General features: G+C 40.5%; 1 long non-coding RNA gene across 3 annotated transcripts in view; it reads right to left on the reverse strand.

Moving 5' to 3' along the window:
- The window catches only part of LOC118168296, a 287,029-nt gene extending 270,508 nt beyond the window's left edge, over positions 1-16,521 (reverse strand). The window contains exon 1 of one of the 3 annotated variants that reach the window (XR_004751473.1): positions 16,316-16,517. This is a non-coding gene — a long non-coding RNA (uncharacterized LOC118168296). Of the gene's footprint in view, positions 1-16,315 lie in introns of all 3 variants that reach the window. The other 2 variants (XR_004751474.1, XR_004751472.1) reach the window with 2 other exon arrangements.
- Between the last annotated feature and the right edge of the window lie 1,613 nt (positions 16,522-18,134).

The raw sequence follows: 18,134 nt of genomic DNA on the forward strand, positions 1-18,134 counted from the left end.
TTACAGTGGATACATTTCTAGAATACTTCCTCTTGCCAGAAGCACCTGGGAGAAGCTCCCTCAGCTCCTCCACTCAGCACTGCCCATGTGTTAGCTTTCACTTGGGCAGACAGACAAATGTACTCCCCAGTGGCCAACCCAACCAGCTGGTAGTCTTCTGGCATTCATGAGTGGGCACAGGTATATATAAAAGCCATTGAAGACACTAACGGATGCTCTACTTTTCAGACCGTGCTGTAAAAGCCAAGAACAGATTTGGCCTTAGGTCTAATCCCCACTCTTGACCTCTATAAAAGGACAGGGGTGTTTTGGAAGGGAAAAGCAATGAATATCCTTCTCTCCCTATTCAATTTTGACTGAAGTCAAGTTCACAAAGTGATATAAATTCAGGTAAAAACTCTGTGGGATTTTTTTTCTTGAGTTGGAACTACACTTCTTGGCTCATCTGTGCTCACTTGAAACCTCATCACAGTCCTAGGCAATGTTAAAACATTGCCTTCTACGAATAACATTCTTGCAAGAGGTGTATGCAACAGAGTCCGATTTAATTAATGTCATAAAGAGCTGCTTCTAGTATCACAGACATACTAACAGAGGGAGGCTTATCTATTAGACAGAACGTATAAGCTCAAACTCTACAGAGGCAGAACCCAAATGGTGAACACACGCAGAAGAGTGGTGAGGTATTTATTTGCACAAAGCTCTGAAACTTGGAGAGCCTGAGAAAGAGCTTCATGCACCAGGTATCACTCAGTAAAGTAACCTGCAGGTTAGGCATCTTTCTGGCTGTCCCAGTCTTTGGTTTTCTGAAAGGCATCTGGTGGATTTGTAACCAGGTGAAAGTCACTTAAATATTTGTTCTCAACTAGGTATTATTTTTGATATCACCACCTACACCACCATGACTCACCCATTCATGAATTTATTTTCTTTGAGAAGGCAGGGGAGTTATTGTTGCATATACTAATCATTCCAGTTTTATGAAGTAAAAGCTTCTTCACATCTTATTGCCACCCAGGTGCTCAGGGTGGTAACCATTCAAACACAAAGATATTCAGAGCTATACAAGAAAGCAAACCTGTACATTTTTAATTGAAGAATGTAACCAAGAGCTGCTGCTGAGTGACACGAACCAAAAATAAAAATACAGATGACTAAGCACACACTTGCCAAACAACTTCTAAGACCAATTTAAGAATCAAACACACCACTGCCAAAGCTTTGAACTAGAGGAAGCAGATGCTTTTGCTGCTGTGACATGCATTTCCACCCAGCAGGTAGACGGGATGAAATCCGGTCTCATCAGGTCACTAACAAGGATTCAGGGCTAACAGCAGATTGGGCTAAGCCAGCAATAACAACACTTTTACATATGATTTCCTGATACATGGAAGTTAGATATTTCCGCTATTTCATCTTCTATTTTTCTTAGAACAAACTGCTGAAAACTAAATTGCAATGGAATGCAGGCATCTATTCTGATACACAATGGTTTATTGAAATAAACTTCACAGGAAACATTCTTTCTCTGTATGTATGTATGATTACCGCCGAGTTAAGTGAACAGTGTATATACAGGCAAGAGCAAAGACACTTTGCTTCATAAAAGTAAAGGTGATGCAGATGGAATCAATTCCTGGTAAAAGAGCAGCCTCTTCATAGACGAGTTAGAAGAGTTATTGCTGTTAATATAATGAATTTGTTTGGTTTATCATCATCATATATTTTCTTGGAGACAAACCTTTAGATGTTTACCAAGCAATTCCTCTGTCTTTGCTTGACAAAAGTAAATGCCACAGTAAGGCATGTGAAGCTCTGAGAATCAGGTCTGTGCGAATTAAAGTGATCTTTTTTTCTTTCTGCCACTAAAAAATAGGTTTGCTACAGCAGTAGCAATGCAGGGGGAAGTTTGCTTGGGAAAACAAAACAAAACAAAAAACCACCTCTTTCCACAAGATATCTGTTTCATCAAGAAATTGTTCATGCCACATTCTGTTTCTATTTCTCTGTTTTTCTCCCCAGAGGTCCCTAATGTCAACTAGAGGCTGCTTCTGGTCACTTTCCCAAGGGAAAGCTCTGTGGGGCATTAGTGGCTGGAGAGGCACAGATTGAGAACAGCATGAAAATACATGGAGTGTAAGGCTATAACGACAGCAATTGAGTATTTTAAACTCTGGGTTCCCCAGGGTATTGCATCAGTAACTCAGCTAAGACACTGAACCAAGAGAAGAATTCTCACATTATCTAACTATTTGTTAGAAAACATTAAATAGATGAAAGCAGAGAAGACATTCTGAGTAAAGCTCCTCAGCAGTTAAACCCTAAAGGAAAAGCTCCTTGTGGGAGCTCACTGACCTCATGGATGTGCAGATAGGTTTCGAATCGTTGAGCCAGAAGAGAAGCCAGGTTGAGCAGCACAAGTGCAGCTCTGCCTGAACAGACCGTCCCACCAGGGAGAAGCAAATGCCCCATCCCACCAGCATGGCCACCAGAGCCCTGTGGGACCAGACCCCTTGGAAATGGGGGAGCCCTGCCACCACTGCACACACAAAGCCAAGTGGAGGAAGGGACAGGGGGATGGGGAGTGCTGCTCACTTCCCAGCAGTTCTTCCCCATCTTAGCTTCAAAAAAGGCAGGAGGAGATGTTTCACACATGGAAAGAGGACCCATGGATCAGCAACACAAAATTTCTATCTACAAGTGCTTTTTTCCCCCCCATTTTTTTTAAATGAGGTTTCCATATGCTGGTGCTAAAACAGTAACTGAAATACATAGACAGCCACCTTGAACGTGTAACTATGCACCTTATCTCCGTTACAGTAAAGTAACACATTTAAAGCCACAGATGAGTCCAAAATGACCCATTCCAGTGGACAGGCGTTTGTCGGGAGGTGGGCAGAGGGTTCTGTTTGTTCAAGTGCACAAATACGACAGTAAGGCTGTGACAGGAACAGACTGACTGGCTTTAACTCACATACTGGCTAGCACTTTAACAGCTCTTAGCAGCAGAGCAGTAAGGAAGACCAGCCTGAAATGCTGGAGACGAGCAGTGCTTGAAGGCATCCCGGCCACGCAGTGAGGCGTGGAGCTTACAAGCAGCTATCGGCACACGAGCAACTACAGATGTTCACTTGCTCCTGTACTTCCACTTGTCCTATAGCGACTGCAGGTTTCTCTAGCTTATGCATGGACAACAAAATGCCTCTCTATCTTAGATAACATCTTTGTCATGGGGGAGAAATGGTTTCCCAATGCAAAAACCACTCTGAAATTTCAAGTGAAGTCAAGGAGAACAATGGCGGCTGTTCCTTATTTCTGAAAGATAAATCAAGAACTTGTCAGACTTCACAGAAACATTTTAAAGGTCAATCTACCGTCAGTTCCCAGACTCGGTGACACAGAAAGCAAAAGGGATTATATCTTAATATTCCACATTCAGAAGAGACTAATTTCATTACAGGGCCGCATTTTGTTCGGTGCAAAATGCAATAAACTGTGGCAGTGCATTAACAAAATATTGAAGAGGAAATGAAAAGTGTATTCAGTCAAGTTTTGTTTTCATGGAAGCGTTAAGTATAGACAAGAGGGAATATAAGAAGTGCGCATTAGAAGCCTTCATTATTTAAGTTGCATGTAAGCGCTTCTTTCATCAACAAAGACTAAAGAAGGGAGAATGATTCCAGAGATCATTTTTATTTTTTTTTTTCAAAATTAGATAGGTAAAGATAGTGGACGAGAATTTATTAATAATTGAGAGGAGGTCTTAAAAGTCTGAAGAAATAATAAACTGATCTGCCCAGCTGTAACTCCTCCAGGTTATTCTGTCTCAATCCAAACACCTTCAGCACCAGTCGTCTAAAAAGACCTTTTCAATCTTTCCTTGCCTTTTACAATACACCAGTGTTGCTCAATTCATTTAAGGCTTAATTCATGAATCAGAAACCACATTTACTCCACACTCCTGCTTGGGATCTATCACACAGCTGGGATGAAAGGGCCTCGATTCAGAAGTTGCCAGGAAGCTAGGTCACAGTGGTACAGGGTCAAAGTTTAGGCCAATACAATGAAGCCCACAAAAATTTGAGTAATATGCACTTCTCATCACAATACATGGGAACTTACACTTACTGAGTCCCACAAAACATTCCTTACAGATCCCAAAAGTCTCATTAAAGACAGAATATGAACAGAGACTGTGGGCATCAAGTATTTCTCACCCTCAGCTGGAACTGCTGGGATGGGGAGAAAAGGAGGTGGCAATTGTAGCAGAATGTAAAGCAGAGCACTGTCCGTTCTCCAGTGCTACATGGCTGCTGCCCAGAATAAATAATGATTTCCCTCAAATGAATCTTAAGGAACACTTTGGGGATCACATGCATGTTGCACAATGTTTAGGGAGAGGGGAAAGGAAAGCACACTCCAGTCTTGGCCAGGAGGGGTTGTGAACGGCTCCCAGAGCCTACTCACGATGCTCAGGAACACTAAAAGCATCTGTGTGCCTGCCACAGCGAGGGCCGCAGCCCCCCTCAGTATGCCGTTCACATACAGCTTTACCTCCACAAGAAAAAGAAACATTCAGCAGGGAGGAAAAAAAAAAAAAAAAAAAAAAAAAAAAAAAAAAACCACAACATTAACGTTCCAAAACATAACACATTGGAACAGAGTGTTTGCATCTTGCAGAGTGTTTGCTATGAGATTCTCAACTGCCAAATGAAATGCATCAGTGCAAAAAATAGCAGAGAAATACCAAAGGATGCCATCATGTCCAGAACCGCAAGCATTTCCTTGTATTCACGATCCCCATAGCTAGACAGGGAGGTTCCTCCACCCAGTGTGACTGTGACTTCCCTTATAGAAATACCATGCGCACCCTGAGTAAAGCATTGAATGTGGTTTTTAATGCTGATGATTCAGCTCAAAAGTGGCACACTACTGGCCCCGCTCACTGGTGCTTCATCCTGCATTTGCAAGCAGCAGCCAGAGACTCTGGGAGTATCCCCTACAGTTGTTAACCAAATGGAAAGATCTCCCTTTGCCCGTTTCAAACTGGAGCCATTAAGCAAATCATCGCCTTCTCTCCCAAAGCATGTTTCTGCACCAAGTGAGATGCAATTTGCAGCTGAATGGGAGCCTTTTGGTTACAAAGAGATGAGCACATTTCCAGCGGTGATAGGGCTCTTACCTACACCTGCCACTGCTTTTGGAAGGCAGGACTTGATCCTTCTGCAGAACTATTAACAGCGCACACTCTCGATGCTCCTCAAAGGAATAAGTGATGAGGATGAGCGTTGTTCCGTGCAAAACGTACTGGTTCACCTATATGATGTCCTACCATATTGCAGTGTTACAACAAAGTGTGCATCTTTAAAGACAGAAGGGTCATATGCGAGAGTCACACTCCTTCATATTAATTCACCTAAGGTCACCAGTAACTGTACAGAAATTACTTGCTGAGGTTTTAGGGAAAATAAGGAAATAAAATTAAGAAGAAAAAGGAAACAAACAAACAAACAAACAAACAAACAAAAAACCTTACTCTAGTAATAAGAGGGGCCATTTGTTGCCTGACTTGCACAGCAGTAGAAAGGAACAAGAGGCTGTACAGAGGGGCTGCACAGGGAGACCCCTCCCCTTCTACAGAATGCAAAAGCGGCCTAAGAAGATGATCATCGGAGTACTTTTGACATGGGCAACCAAAATGTCATTTTGTTCTTGCTTTGAGAATCAGCTGGACTCAACTGTAACATCGCCCCAGTCAGCGTAAGGTTGATAATCCACATGGAAACCACAAGCAACACAAAAAAATACTGCTCTACGCTCAGGCAAAAAGAAAAAAATGCAAATGAGCTCACAATCAAACAATTGTTGTTTTCTAACTTTTCTATAATCCAGAGTTTTCAAAACAGTCAAGTTAAATTTCATAATAGCATTGGAAGGGGTTGTCCATCAGACAAGCATAGTTGGGAGAGATTTTCAAAGGCATAAAGGTTACAAGAGTAACAGGCTACCCATCAAATCCAGTGGAAAGAAGGGAGTCACACACACAAAGTTATGAGAGCAGATTGGGGACTGTGGAAACTCCTACCTGAGCCGTCACCTGCCTTCTGGTGCCTGAATGCCACTCATGCCTCAGCACTGGATACAAGATATGCCATCATCTAAAAACCTGTTCTGCACCAACACCCACCAAAGACTTTGTCCTTGACAGGGCCGAAGAGTCCAGCTCATGTGTCTTGGCCAAGGCTAGGCTGAGTCCAGAGACTATGCTTTTTTTTTTTTTTTTTTTTTTTTTCCCTGAGTTGAGATGCTTCCAATTGGTGGGTTTCCTCAGATTGTTCCTTATATACACTGCAAGATCATGTCCCTTAAAACTCATTTGCCGTGTTTACCATTTGGTTGTATAACAAGGGGAAGAGAAACTGCAGTACCAATGAACTCAATACATTTTATGAATTAGTTCATTTGCTGCAATACCTATCCCAATGGCTAGAAGACACAAGAAACCAGACAGAAAACTGAGAAAGGGTGGAAGACTGGAAGACAGCAGAAGACCTGAATTCTGATCTTTCATCTTATCCACTGGAATAAAATAATAATAATAATAATAATAATAATAATAATAATAAAAACTTGCTAAGTAGAATCCTGGTCTCAGCGATCCCTTTAAAGTGCATCCTAATCAGAAATGGTATGTTTCCACATCGTTTAAGCCTGCCCTGTCCCAAAGATAGTTCTTGAGTTTTGTCACCCTTTAAAACAGCTGCTTTTTCTTAAGTTATCCAAAAGGTGAAAGGAGGAGACAGAGGGAGCGTGGAAACAGTGCTATTTAGAACTGTCTTTTGGCTTTGGCCAAACATCATCCATGAGAGTAAGAAACAAGGAGATGTGATGGGGTGAAGGGCCTTGACTGTTTACAATTAAACACCCAAACCACAAGATATCCATTATTTTGTCTTTGACATGCAAATTTTAGGAATCTAAAATAGAGCTTTTAAAGACCCCTCTATATGCCACTGAATTATTGCTTACAGTTTGGACCTAAACAGAAAAATTGCCTCACTCTAAATGTGTTTGCCCTGACAGTCCTATCTAAAATCATGTATAAAACTCTGCAGAGTGTTTCAAAGACTGTTACAAGAAACACCATTTCCATTCCACTGCAGACATTTATGGAGTAGTTTTTATAAACTTTACAGGTGCTCATTCTTGTTATTTCAGCAGAACTGCCCCCACATTATACCTGGAACTCACAGCACCTCTCCCTGTTCCTCTGGCACTTGTGTAAGAACTTCCTGAATTTGCACTGAGAGATGTAAGGATACGTGGGAGGGGAACTGAATTATTTCCCATGGGTGGGAGTGCCATTCTTGGTATGATTTGCCTCTTCGTTTCAATAAACAGCAACTTATTTCTGCAGTCAGAATTTGAAATAGCAGAGGGGACCGAAGGACTTGCCATTTCTAGGAACATCAAGGGGTAGGTCAATGGGAAGGGTTCTGTGAAGAAGCTGGTCAGCAGCTGCCTGCCGTATCCGTCACTGTGAATCCAGCTCTTCAGCTTCTAGCACTACGTTCGCACACACACAACTTAAATGTAATATGCCAAAAGAATACTGTGATACCGTATTATACGCACTGTAAATTTTAACAGTAATTGCTTCCTATAACCATGTTTGCCTTCACACTGTAAATACGGAAGGGTGTAACCCTTAAACAGGTCCTTATCAGTTAGCTAAATAGAAACAAGAAACAGTTGGTAAGTTTTTAAAATATATTGACTCAGCAATTTACTAAAAGAGTTGACTTGGCTTCACTGAAAGAAAAGACCAAAAAAATAAATAAAAAAGAAGAAAAAGAAAAGAAAAATAGTTCTCCGTGGGCTCTTTATAAGACCATACATACCAAATTTAAATGTGTTGTGAGGAAAAATCTAATAAATCTGCTTCCCCCCTCTTTATACTGGGATAATGAATTATTATTTACGCAGTATCTGCTTTCCAGATTTCTGACTATCAGTCCAGTTTTTGCCAAAAATAAATAAAACACAAAACATCACTGTTTTAAAAAGGGCAAAGCATAGGGCACGCTGTAAGAAATCACAGCTTATCATCTGGTGTGCCTGATCTCTCAAAATTCATGTGACCATTTCCACTGAATAAAACAGGATGGTTCACTTGACTGGCTGTTCATGCAAGCATTCAAGACTGGACCTTTGAGATTTTATACACAAGACCTAGATGAATATGTAATTTTGCAAAGGAATCTGAAGCAAATGGTGATCACAGACAAGTGAAACATATGGTCCTGTCTACTCCAAGGAAAAAAGAATAGGAGAGGAGTGTTCATCCCTTTATATTTAGGAGAGTTTCACTGATTCTAATAAATTAGCATAGTAGGAAATCAAATAGAAAAATGACATTTTATTTACAGAAATTAGTATTTCCATCATCACTTTATTTTCGTCATTGTTTCTAAACTGCTGACCGCAAAGAACACTCTATACTTAGATTATTATCAATTATCATTGGATTGTAAAATGAAGTGTTGTGCATCTTGCTTTCAGGAAACACCTCTACTGTCCCAGAACTGTTCTCTCTGGCAGCATATGCTTGACCAAGTCAAAATGCCTCAAATTATCTCATTCTTCAACATTTTCCTTTCAGTATTGCAGACTTGGGGTTTGTGGTTCAAAGTAATGCTTTGGAGTTATCCGAGGCACTCTAGCACACAATCACATTTAGACCCAAAATGTGTGTGGCTTCAGGTATGGCTTAAATTCCACATCCAAAATTGAACTAGAAACAGACATACTTGTAGCCCATGGTACATTTGTAAAGAGTTTACAAACTGCAGTGCTAACAAGGTTAAAGAAAGGAAGCTGTGGGAACTTTGATAGCAAATGAGTGGAAGACAGACAAGGAAGAACAACACTATTTCTATATTAAGTGTTTCTAGATAGGCAAAAGGTATGAATCTACTGCAAAAATCTGGATTTATATTAACACCGTGATCAACCACAATGATGGGAAATATCTTACAAGGGTTTTGCAATGTTGAACGCAATGGGTTTAAAAAAAACACACACACAACAACATCTAAACAGCATTCTGTAAAGTAAGGCATAGATAAAGCCAGCCTTATGCATCACCACAGCTTAATTAGAGCCTTTGAAGCCATGCACCTTTGATCTGAGCAAAGTGATAAATGTATTATATTTTAAAAGGATTATTGCATGTTCTGTTAAACACAATGGCAGGGTTGAACCAGTACAGTCTTGGTGTAATGAGGAAATGATCTGAATGGAACAGCCAGAAAAAGCAGAGGGGTCAGCTGTGCTCCTTTCAAATGTACAGGTACCTGGCTGCAAGAGGGACTGGACACATGCTATTGGCAGAGTAAAACTCTCACCTCTGAATTTCCAAGTACTGGCGTGAGGAAGTATGGCTTGTGAATGTTTGACCAGAAAGGACTCAAAGACAATCAATCTCATAAGGGTGCCTTTCCAACAGAAGTGAGCTGAAGCCAGAGTATTTATTAAAAATCCCTGTCAGCCTCAGAAAAGCAAGAATGAGGTTCCTGTTCAGGAAATGAATCTATCAATATAAGGCCTAAATGTGGGCCCAAGTTTCAGCCATATCTACAGAGTTGTCCTGAATTTGACCACCTGTAATTATTCTGAGTACAGCAGATTTTCCAGCTCTCAGAACAACAGTCAGCTGCTTCCAGCTCTCCAACCCTCAAATAGTTTTGAATCGCTTGATCTAGCATAAGCTTTATCTAGAGATGTTTCAGTGTTTAAGAAAGAAAAGGTTGGATCCAAATGTATTCTAAACTGTTCTCAGAATATCTCAATTTTTTTTTCTACCTCCTACTCAGAGTAATCAACAGTTTGTCTGTGTTTCTAGTCTTAAGGGAAGGAATGTTATGACTGTGAGAGTCTGAAGACAATAAAAACACAAGGCATGCAAGCATACTTAAAAATATTACAATGTTACGTGTAAAAAGATTAAGAAAAGAAAAGAAAAAACAACCTACTTTCTGCTCTGATGCTCTAGGTCAGATTTTATGACACTTACTAGAATCTCATATACCAGTAAACATGACACTCCTCCTTTATCTCTTACACCTGCCACTATAAACTATTCTAAGCTATTAAGGCTCCATGAGCGGTTTCCTAGTATCAGTACGTTTCTCTGCCATTCAGCATACAGAATTTATCTGCCTAAAAATTGGCAAGCAGGCTGTAAAAGATTGGTAATAAAAGTACATGAATATAAAATAATTGTCCACAATAACAGGCTAGTGGCATATGTGAGCTGTTAGGTTAATAATACTATACAAACAGACACACAAACCACAAAGCTGCTAAAGAGGAAGAAGCAAACAAAAAACAGTGATTATCAATAGCCCAGTGAAAGGTATCAACTGCGGGGAACTATGGGAATGTCAACCCAGAGTGCTAATTCCAATATTTAAAATACTTGGGCTGAATACCAGTTAGCTTTGTGCCGCTAGCAAAAGGGGTTTGGGGCTAGGGGGCAATAGAAAACACAACCAGCTTTCTATCTTAATCATATTTCTCAATGATATCACTGCTGTCACTGTTTAGAGGCTGTCCAAAACACTCCCAATGTTGGGGAAGAGTCTCCATCCAGGAACTGTTCTGAATCTCCTTTGGCACCACTCTTCCTCTTTGATAGGGAATGCATTCACTTCTTGTGGATGCATTGTTTTCTGGGATTATACATCCCTTCATGCAGAATAAAACACTTTCTGAAAGTGCCAGTGGTCTAAACCACACAATTCTTGAAGCTGCCGTATTAGAAAACAATAGCAATTTAGCCAGGTAAGTGTAAAGCTGTCATGTTCTTATTTCTAGGAATAAGTTTATTTAGCAAATTAATGTGATCCATAAAATGTTACCACCAGAACAAAGGTCAGCTGAAAAAGTAGAGTATGGAATTATTAATATACTTATTTTCATATCTACAAGTCATTGCCAATACTTTTATCTTTTTAAAGTAAAATGGACTTTGTAACCAGCATATTGTTGACAGCTTTTAACTTAACCAAACACCTCTCACTAACTTAACCAAACACTTTTCCTTACTGTATAGTGAGAACAAAAGCTTGAAGTACCTTTTCCACTGATAGTAATTAGTACCTAATTCTGTCCTTTATTTCCTTCCTCAGCCTAACGGAATTCAACTAGTTTCTTTGTAACTGAATATTAAAAATCCCTTAATAATTGCATTTAACATCAGTGTGTGTATTTCTGGGAAAAAAAAATAAAAATAAAAAAATTAAACTGGGGCCCCAACCTTGAGGCCTGGATACAACACTGAAAATGCTACAAACTGGAACAGCCTTAAGATTATAAACAACAGGGCAAGTCCTTCTTCCTCTTCCTAGATAACCACTGTGAAGCACACGGGTTCAGCACTCCTCTAGGTCTTAATGAACTGTTCCCGTGGGATCATTCAATAGGTACAGGAGAAAAAAGGAACAGCTCATCCTGATCTCTCAGGATGTGATACAGTCAGCATTAAGCAACTCCATTAAGCAGCTGAACATAAATAAATATAAGCATCCAAAAAGTGCAATTCAGAAGGGGCCATATATATATAGTCTGCCTTCATTCATATTCCCATCACAGAGTGCTAGGTTTTTATTTGTTTGTTTGTTTTTTCCTGGTATATATTGGTTGTAAAAGTCTGAAGACTATCACAGTAAGATGCGATGCATAACCACCATGTTATATGGATACTGTGTGTACCTTCCAATGACAGAATGTTAAGTAACAATTATTTGACCATGCACCAGCAAAGATTATGGCCATTTAAAAAAAAAATAAACTGCAATAGTGCAGAAACAGCTCATAAAATTAGTTCTTTTTTCCTCTTTCATACCTCATATTTGTACATTTTTACTACATGAGTTCTGAAAATCTTGCATAGTTCAGCAATGACTAGGTTTCCACTAATGGGATTTGGACAAGTATTCCAGCCCTTTCATCAGCAATAAGGAAACTGAATGTTCTCTGTTAATCAGCTCAGCACAGTCATTATTTAACCCGCAGACAATGTATGGCAGCAAAGTTTAAATTTTCAACCTTGAGAAGGCGGCAGGCTTTGCTGGTTGACCCTGCTGAAGGCAGGCAGAAATCAGAAAGACTTTCTGTAGACAAGAAATGGCAGACAAACTTAATCTTCTAATATGAAAAAAAATCGGTAAATCTGACTGACTGCTAAATCCACAAATAAAGAAAAACACTGGACTGCATCCTAGATTATGGATATGGACTGCACAGAGTTACGCAGAAGAGAGGTAACAGGAAAGGTTGTAAGACGGCGTTAAACTACAACATCAACAGAGCAACTGTGAGTCAGATCCATCCCTTCTTCTGGGTGTGCTTCACCATCAGTAACAAGGACAGGCGTTAAGAGAAGAGTAATTTAGACAGCCTTGTCTGCGCTGCCAGGACGCCTCTGTATTTTGTGCAGTTCACACGGCAGACAATGCCAAACATAAAAGTGAGAAAGGGGGGGATCAGCTCACACCAGGTTGCGATGGAAGCACGCTTTGAACACATGTTCCTGATCTCTGCTTCAGTGCACAACTGCTAGTGCTTAGTTAGAGATATAGATTAATAGAGATACATCCAGAGATATTATTGTCCAGAAAAACCATTTGATACAATCAATAAAATAAATTTTGCCAGGCCAGCAAGACAGACTGGTCCAAGTATCTGTAATTAGATATCTAAATTCTAATACATTTGAACACGTGATCTTAATTTCAGCCTCCAGGAGGTAGTTTGCTATAAACCTGCAACAGGCCAATGCTTTGCATGGCTGCATTTTATAATTTACAACTGAAATTACTTCAGATGAGACCTCTACAGTGTCACGAGAATAAAAAGGCTTAATAACGTGCAAAGGGTCTGATCTGCTTTTATTTTAAAAGTAGAAGTTCCCTGCTACTGTGTAAACAGCAGATGGGGCATACTATTTAGAAACACAAAGAAATCAACACAGGCTGGGGGAGGAAGCATTCCTAATCAGACGTCAGTTTGTGCTTCTGCTGCAGAAGAAAGTAGCAGTGATAGTTGGGTCTGGCCCTCCTCAAAAGACACAGCAGTTTAATCAGAACTAAAATAGCTAAATGGACTGGCTTTTAATTATTTATATTTTTCATTCTGTTATTGTAAACTTTGTACAACTGCCTGGCTTTAAACACATGAGTGATTAGTGTTAACCTATTAGAAAGAAAACTTTATATTTGAGGAACTGGGAAGTTGCTGGGAAACAAAGCTTAAATGCAAAATCACCACCGATTTGTGCTTTTGATTTCTTTCTGCCTGGTCAGTCACCACCAAACCTCACTTCGAGTGACCCTCCTTTGAGCAGTACAGTCAGTAACCATTACATCCTTTACAAGACAAAGAAAACCATCCTCCTCTCCACAGAATTCCAAGGCACCTCCCAAGTGATGGGACAACCTGGAGATGGCTGCAGTAGCCTCCAAAAAAGGCCTGGAGCACGCCACGAATGCGCCTGCTGTGACCCTAAGCAGCCTGTCACCTGAGAGCACAAGTCATATTTCAATGCGTAGCAAAACGAGTTATTCAGGCTCTCAAGCAGAACAGTCTCTGTATGAACACATTTTGTGAATATGTCATTTCTTATCTGTATGTGAGGTTTAGGGGCAGGATTATAAGGCCAGGAATTCTCCATTCAAATGCGAGCTCGGTCAAAGCTTTGCCGAGTTATTTAATCTACTTTTTACTTCCTTTTAATGCAATCATTAATACCCCAGATTTTTATGATCTTGCAAGATTAGACTGGTAATGTTACATTAGGTTCAGATACACACAGCTATGAAAAACAAATGTTATTGCTGGAAGTATATTTTAAAGTGATGAGAAAACCAACACAGAGATAGATAAGCAAACACATACCTTTGCAAAAGCCACACTGATTCTGCCATATCCCAGAGGAGTTCCATACTGCATGTCATAATGGCATAAATCATGGACACCTAGCATAACTAAAATTGAAGAGCAATTCCCCGAGTATAGGAGAGATTGTGCATTGGATTATAGACAGTTTGATCAAACGCTTTTTAGGATCCATTCACAGATGAGAAACCAGACAGGAAAAACTGTTGAAGGTCGGGCCATATCAGAGGCTGACCTAGATTTCCTGAGATCTCCCCTAAACCACAGCTAGCATTCAGAAACTTTTCTTAACCTATAACACTGGACATGAATTCTGGCAGTTACTTCTGTCCCTTCTCCAGCACAGGCAACTCAACCTTCCTTTCACTCGGTGCCTTTCCGGAAAGGAGGCAATTAGGAACATACTTATTACCAATGATTGGAAGTAATTACCAGGTGAGATTGCTTTCTACAAAGAACCTGATTTCTTTAGTATGCTAGAATACAGAGAGCACAAAGAGCTTGTAGTTCAGTAATTCCAATTTTCTATCTGTAATGCAAATCAATACAATACAATATAACACCCAAGTTAATCCTGCACGTTTTACTTGTCTTATTTGTTCCCCTTGAAGTGCATTCTCTCACCCTAATGCTAAAGCAGTCAAAACAATAAATGATGCAAGTCAGCTTTTAAGAGAATGGGGCACCTCTCCTTACAAATAAGGTGCCATATGGATTCCCTTCATGAATATGGGATTTCCTTTTAAAGTTACAGAGTGCTTTCAGCATTTAATGGCTAGTGCTACTGCTGCTCAGGTTCCTTTTGTGATTTGTACCCCAGGGACACAGAGCTCTATGCATTACCAGCTTTTCCCTTATTTTTCACCCTCCATTATCAATCTGTGTAAATAAGATGCACAGCATCCGCTAGTTAATAAACAAACTCTCACTTTGATTACACTTTCAGTTTCCAAGTGCAGAGCTGACTAACTACAAAGAGTAAATGTGTTTGGGGTTTCAGTGCTGGCCTTGGAAGATTGTTCACAAATACATGATTCATATCCGATCCTGAACATTAACACTTTCCTTATGACTCATACATACAGTTAAACAATAAAACAGAGTGCTTATTGAAGTTTTGTTTAACATGCATGAAGGACCTATTATTAATATTTTTAAATTTAATTGTTTAACAATGTCAATCCTATTATTAGCTGCAAGGAGGGGATGTTTCCACTTCTATCTTGAAATAAATACATGCTTTTGATTTTACTCTAGCTTATATTAAGAATCTGTCTGCAACAGCTCAGAAAATAATAATAATAAAAAGCCATTAGGCATGGCATGGAGCAGGGTATGTACTTTTCCAATGTACCCACAGTACATTATTGGAATGGATAGAAAGCAATTGCTCTGTATCTCTCATTCTATAGAACACTATGTGTACAACATACTGGTCAACACACCATTTCCTCACATTGTTTTCCTCTCCAAACTGAAGGATAAAACAGAGAATACAGCCTTCCTCACACAATAGAGTCTTTAGGTCTTCTATCTGGTCCCTACATATTAGGATGTTCACTGTAATACAATTCCCGGATAAATTATAACCAGTGACTGGCAAATCTGAAACATGTAAGAGTTCAAGTTCAGCTAAAAAAAAAACCCTGAGGAATTATTTTTAAAACTTTATCCTTTGCATTCTGGTTTTCTTTTAAAGTTTGCTAAATCATCATGATTGGAGATTATTTGCAGTTTCACTATATTAAAGAAAAAAAAAGAAAACAAACAAACAAAGAAACAAAAAACCCAGCTCCAGCTCTACACACAAGAACCATGAAAGCACAAAGCAGAGCTTGTAAGAATCATACTGTATTTCAGATGTATGTTCAGGTAAAGTATGACATTTAGATCTCCAATTCAAACCTGCAGTATAGTTGCTTATCTTGGGAAATGCAACTCCCTTGTGTCTGTATTCTGTTGCCTATGAGCAGCTTTCAAACCATTTTTTATAAATTTAGTCTTATCTTTATTCACACTATTTCTAAATAACTACAGACAATGCTTTTCAATTTGTTATATAAAGCTTTTCCAAAGGATAAATTCTTCCAAAATACTAGAGGACAAATTCAGGAAATACAGTGATGACACAGGAACATGTTCTGCAGATGTTCATCGTGTCATTAACCCAGCAAGTAATGAGTAAGAAACTCCTGGGCTTCATCCTAACCCCACTGAAGTTACTCACAAACTATCCACCCTATAGATGCAAGGCTGGCCTTAAATTCAGACATTGGCTCTGTCATGAGAACACTTTTTGCCTACCAACTAACACCGTGTAATTTCTAAGTGTTTCCTGACAATTCATGTTCCTCACCAATTGTGGAGCTGTGGTCTTGAACACGTTGCCTTCAGAAGCTGACCTTGCAGAGGTAGAAACAGTGATTTGCTGATGTTGACAAAGCCTTTCTGTCGCTGCTGCTGGTCTCACATCTGTGAGCACTGTTTCAGCATGGCTGAGCAAGGACAGAAAATAAGGGGGAGTTATTCACAAGCAGACTCTAGTATCAGTCATTGCGCACACTTGGCTAATAATTCAATCACTGAAAATTATGCTTTAGTTAAAAATAAATAAAAAAATAACACTTTAGCTCTGTCCCAATAGCAGGCAGAAAACACAGAATATTGGCATATCAGGATGAAGTACTGTCCCTGCTTTCCCTCTCAGGTTTTCAAAGAAATGGAGGGAAAGCTGATGGTGTCAGATTCATGTGTTTGCTGTGGGACTCGATACCAATGGTATTCAGTTCCAAAGGCCACAACCAGGCCACACCTGCCCACTGCTACTCCCCTCATCTCGCCTCTCAATGGTGGCCGCCCTGCCACTTTCCCATTCTCAGGCCAAAGAATGGCCTCAGGAGCATGGCTGTATGGGAGCACCTCTCTCCATCAAGCCTGCGGGTTTAGCATGCTGTGTGCCTGCATGCTGGGCACCCTCTGTGGCCAGGGACAACCCACAGTCCCAGGCCATAGCAGTGGAGGAAACCTGTCAGCCAGCCAGGAGTGCTCACCTCCAGCCATTACTCCATTACTGTTTTTTCCTTGGACCAACATCAAAATGGCCTCACCTGAGCCACGGGGTGTGGCAACAGACACCTTAGGCAGCCTGAGCAGCTGGGCTGCAATGCCTTCCTCGGAGGCCCTGGACTTAGAAAACATCATCACATTTATCCACCCTCCTGCCAGGCCTGGGGCGGCCGCCATCTTAGGCAACACCACACGCTGTTGCGTCAGACAGGCCTCCACGCCGCTGTAATGGCGGGCGTCAAGGCCTGACGTGCCCCTCGGTACTCCAGATTGCCTGTGAAACACAAACTAGCAGCTGGTTTCACCGCGCAGCTCTTATCTCAGCACCAGATGACTGAAAAAATTGAAAGGAAATATGAGCAGGGGAAGCGTTTCTTCATGTTTTTGTGTGACGCTTGTTGCTAGGAAAAATATTTCCTTAGTATCTCTATGGGCTCTGCAAGTCAGCATCGGTGGAGCTCTGCTGGTTGCCAGAGAATATAAAACACAGCAAATGTCAGAAAAAAATAGGAAGAAGAAGTAAAGCTTTAAGAATGCGCCCCATAAGGAACGTCTGTCCCCTCAGTACTGCTCTTTACATGGTCAATAAACAGACATACAAATCTGCTTTCTTGGCTAGAACAAATCTTGAGAGCTTCTTCCCAAGGTATTTTGTCTAAACAATATTATTTTTGTGTCTGCTTTTTTAGAAGCTTGAAAGCAGTTGTTTGTATCACGGTAGCACACGGTGGATCAGAGCCCTGAGTGCTGAGTGAACAAGCAAGCCAAGGCCTCCAGGAGCCTGAATTTACACCAGCAAAAGAGAAAGGGTGAGAAGAGAAAGAGGGTCGCTGAGGGGCAGAACTGCTTGTCCCCAGCTGCAGCAATGGGGTCCTGGTCTCCTATCTCATAGCTCTTGTGCCACAGGTTGTGCTTCTGGTCATAAGCCGTACCAGATGCCCTAGGGAGGCATCTGCCTGGACACCCACCATGCAGACCTGAACCCTGCCTCTCATTTCAGCTGATTAGCGTGGATATTGAGGCTTTTTGCATATCCACAGAGCTGAGACTGATGATGGCATCACTATGTTTCAACCCTTCCAGACATGAAAGGATAACTCATTTTCTAG

Source organism: Oxyura jamaicensis, chromosome 5 (genome assembly GCF_011077185.1).
Source record: "Oxyura jamaicensis isolate SHBP4307 breed ruddy duck chromosome 5, BPBGC_Ojam_1.0, whole genome shotgun sequence".
In the NCBI taxonomy this organism is placed as follows: Eukaryota; Metazoa; Chordata; class Aves; order Anseriformes; family Anatidae; genus Oxyura; species Oxyura jamaicensis.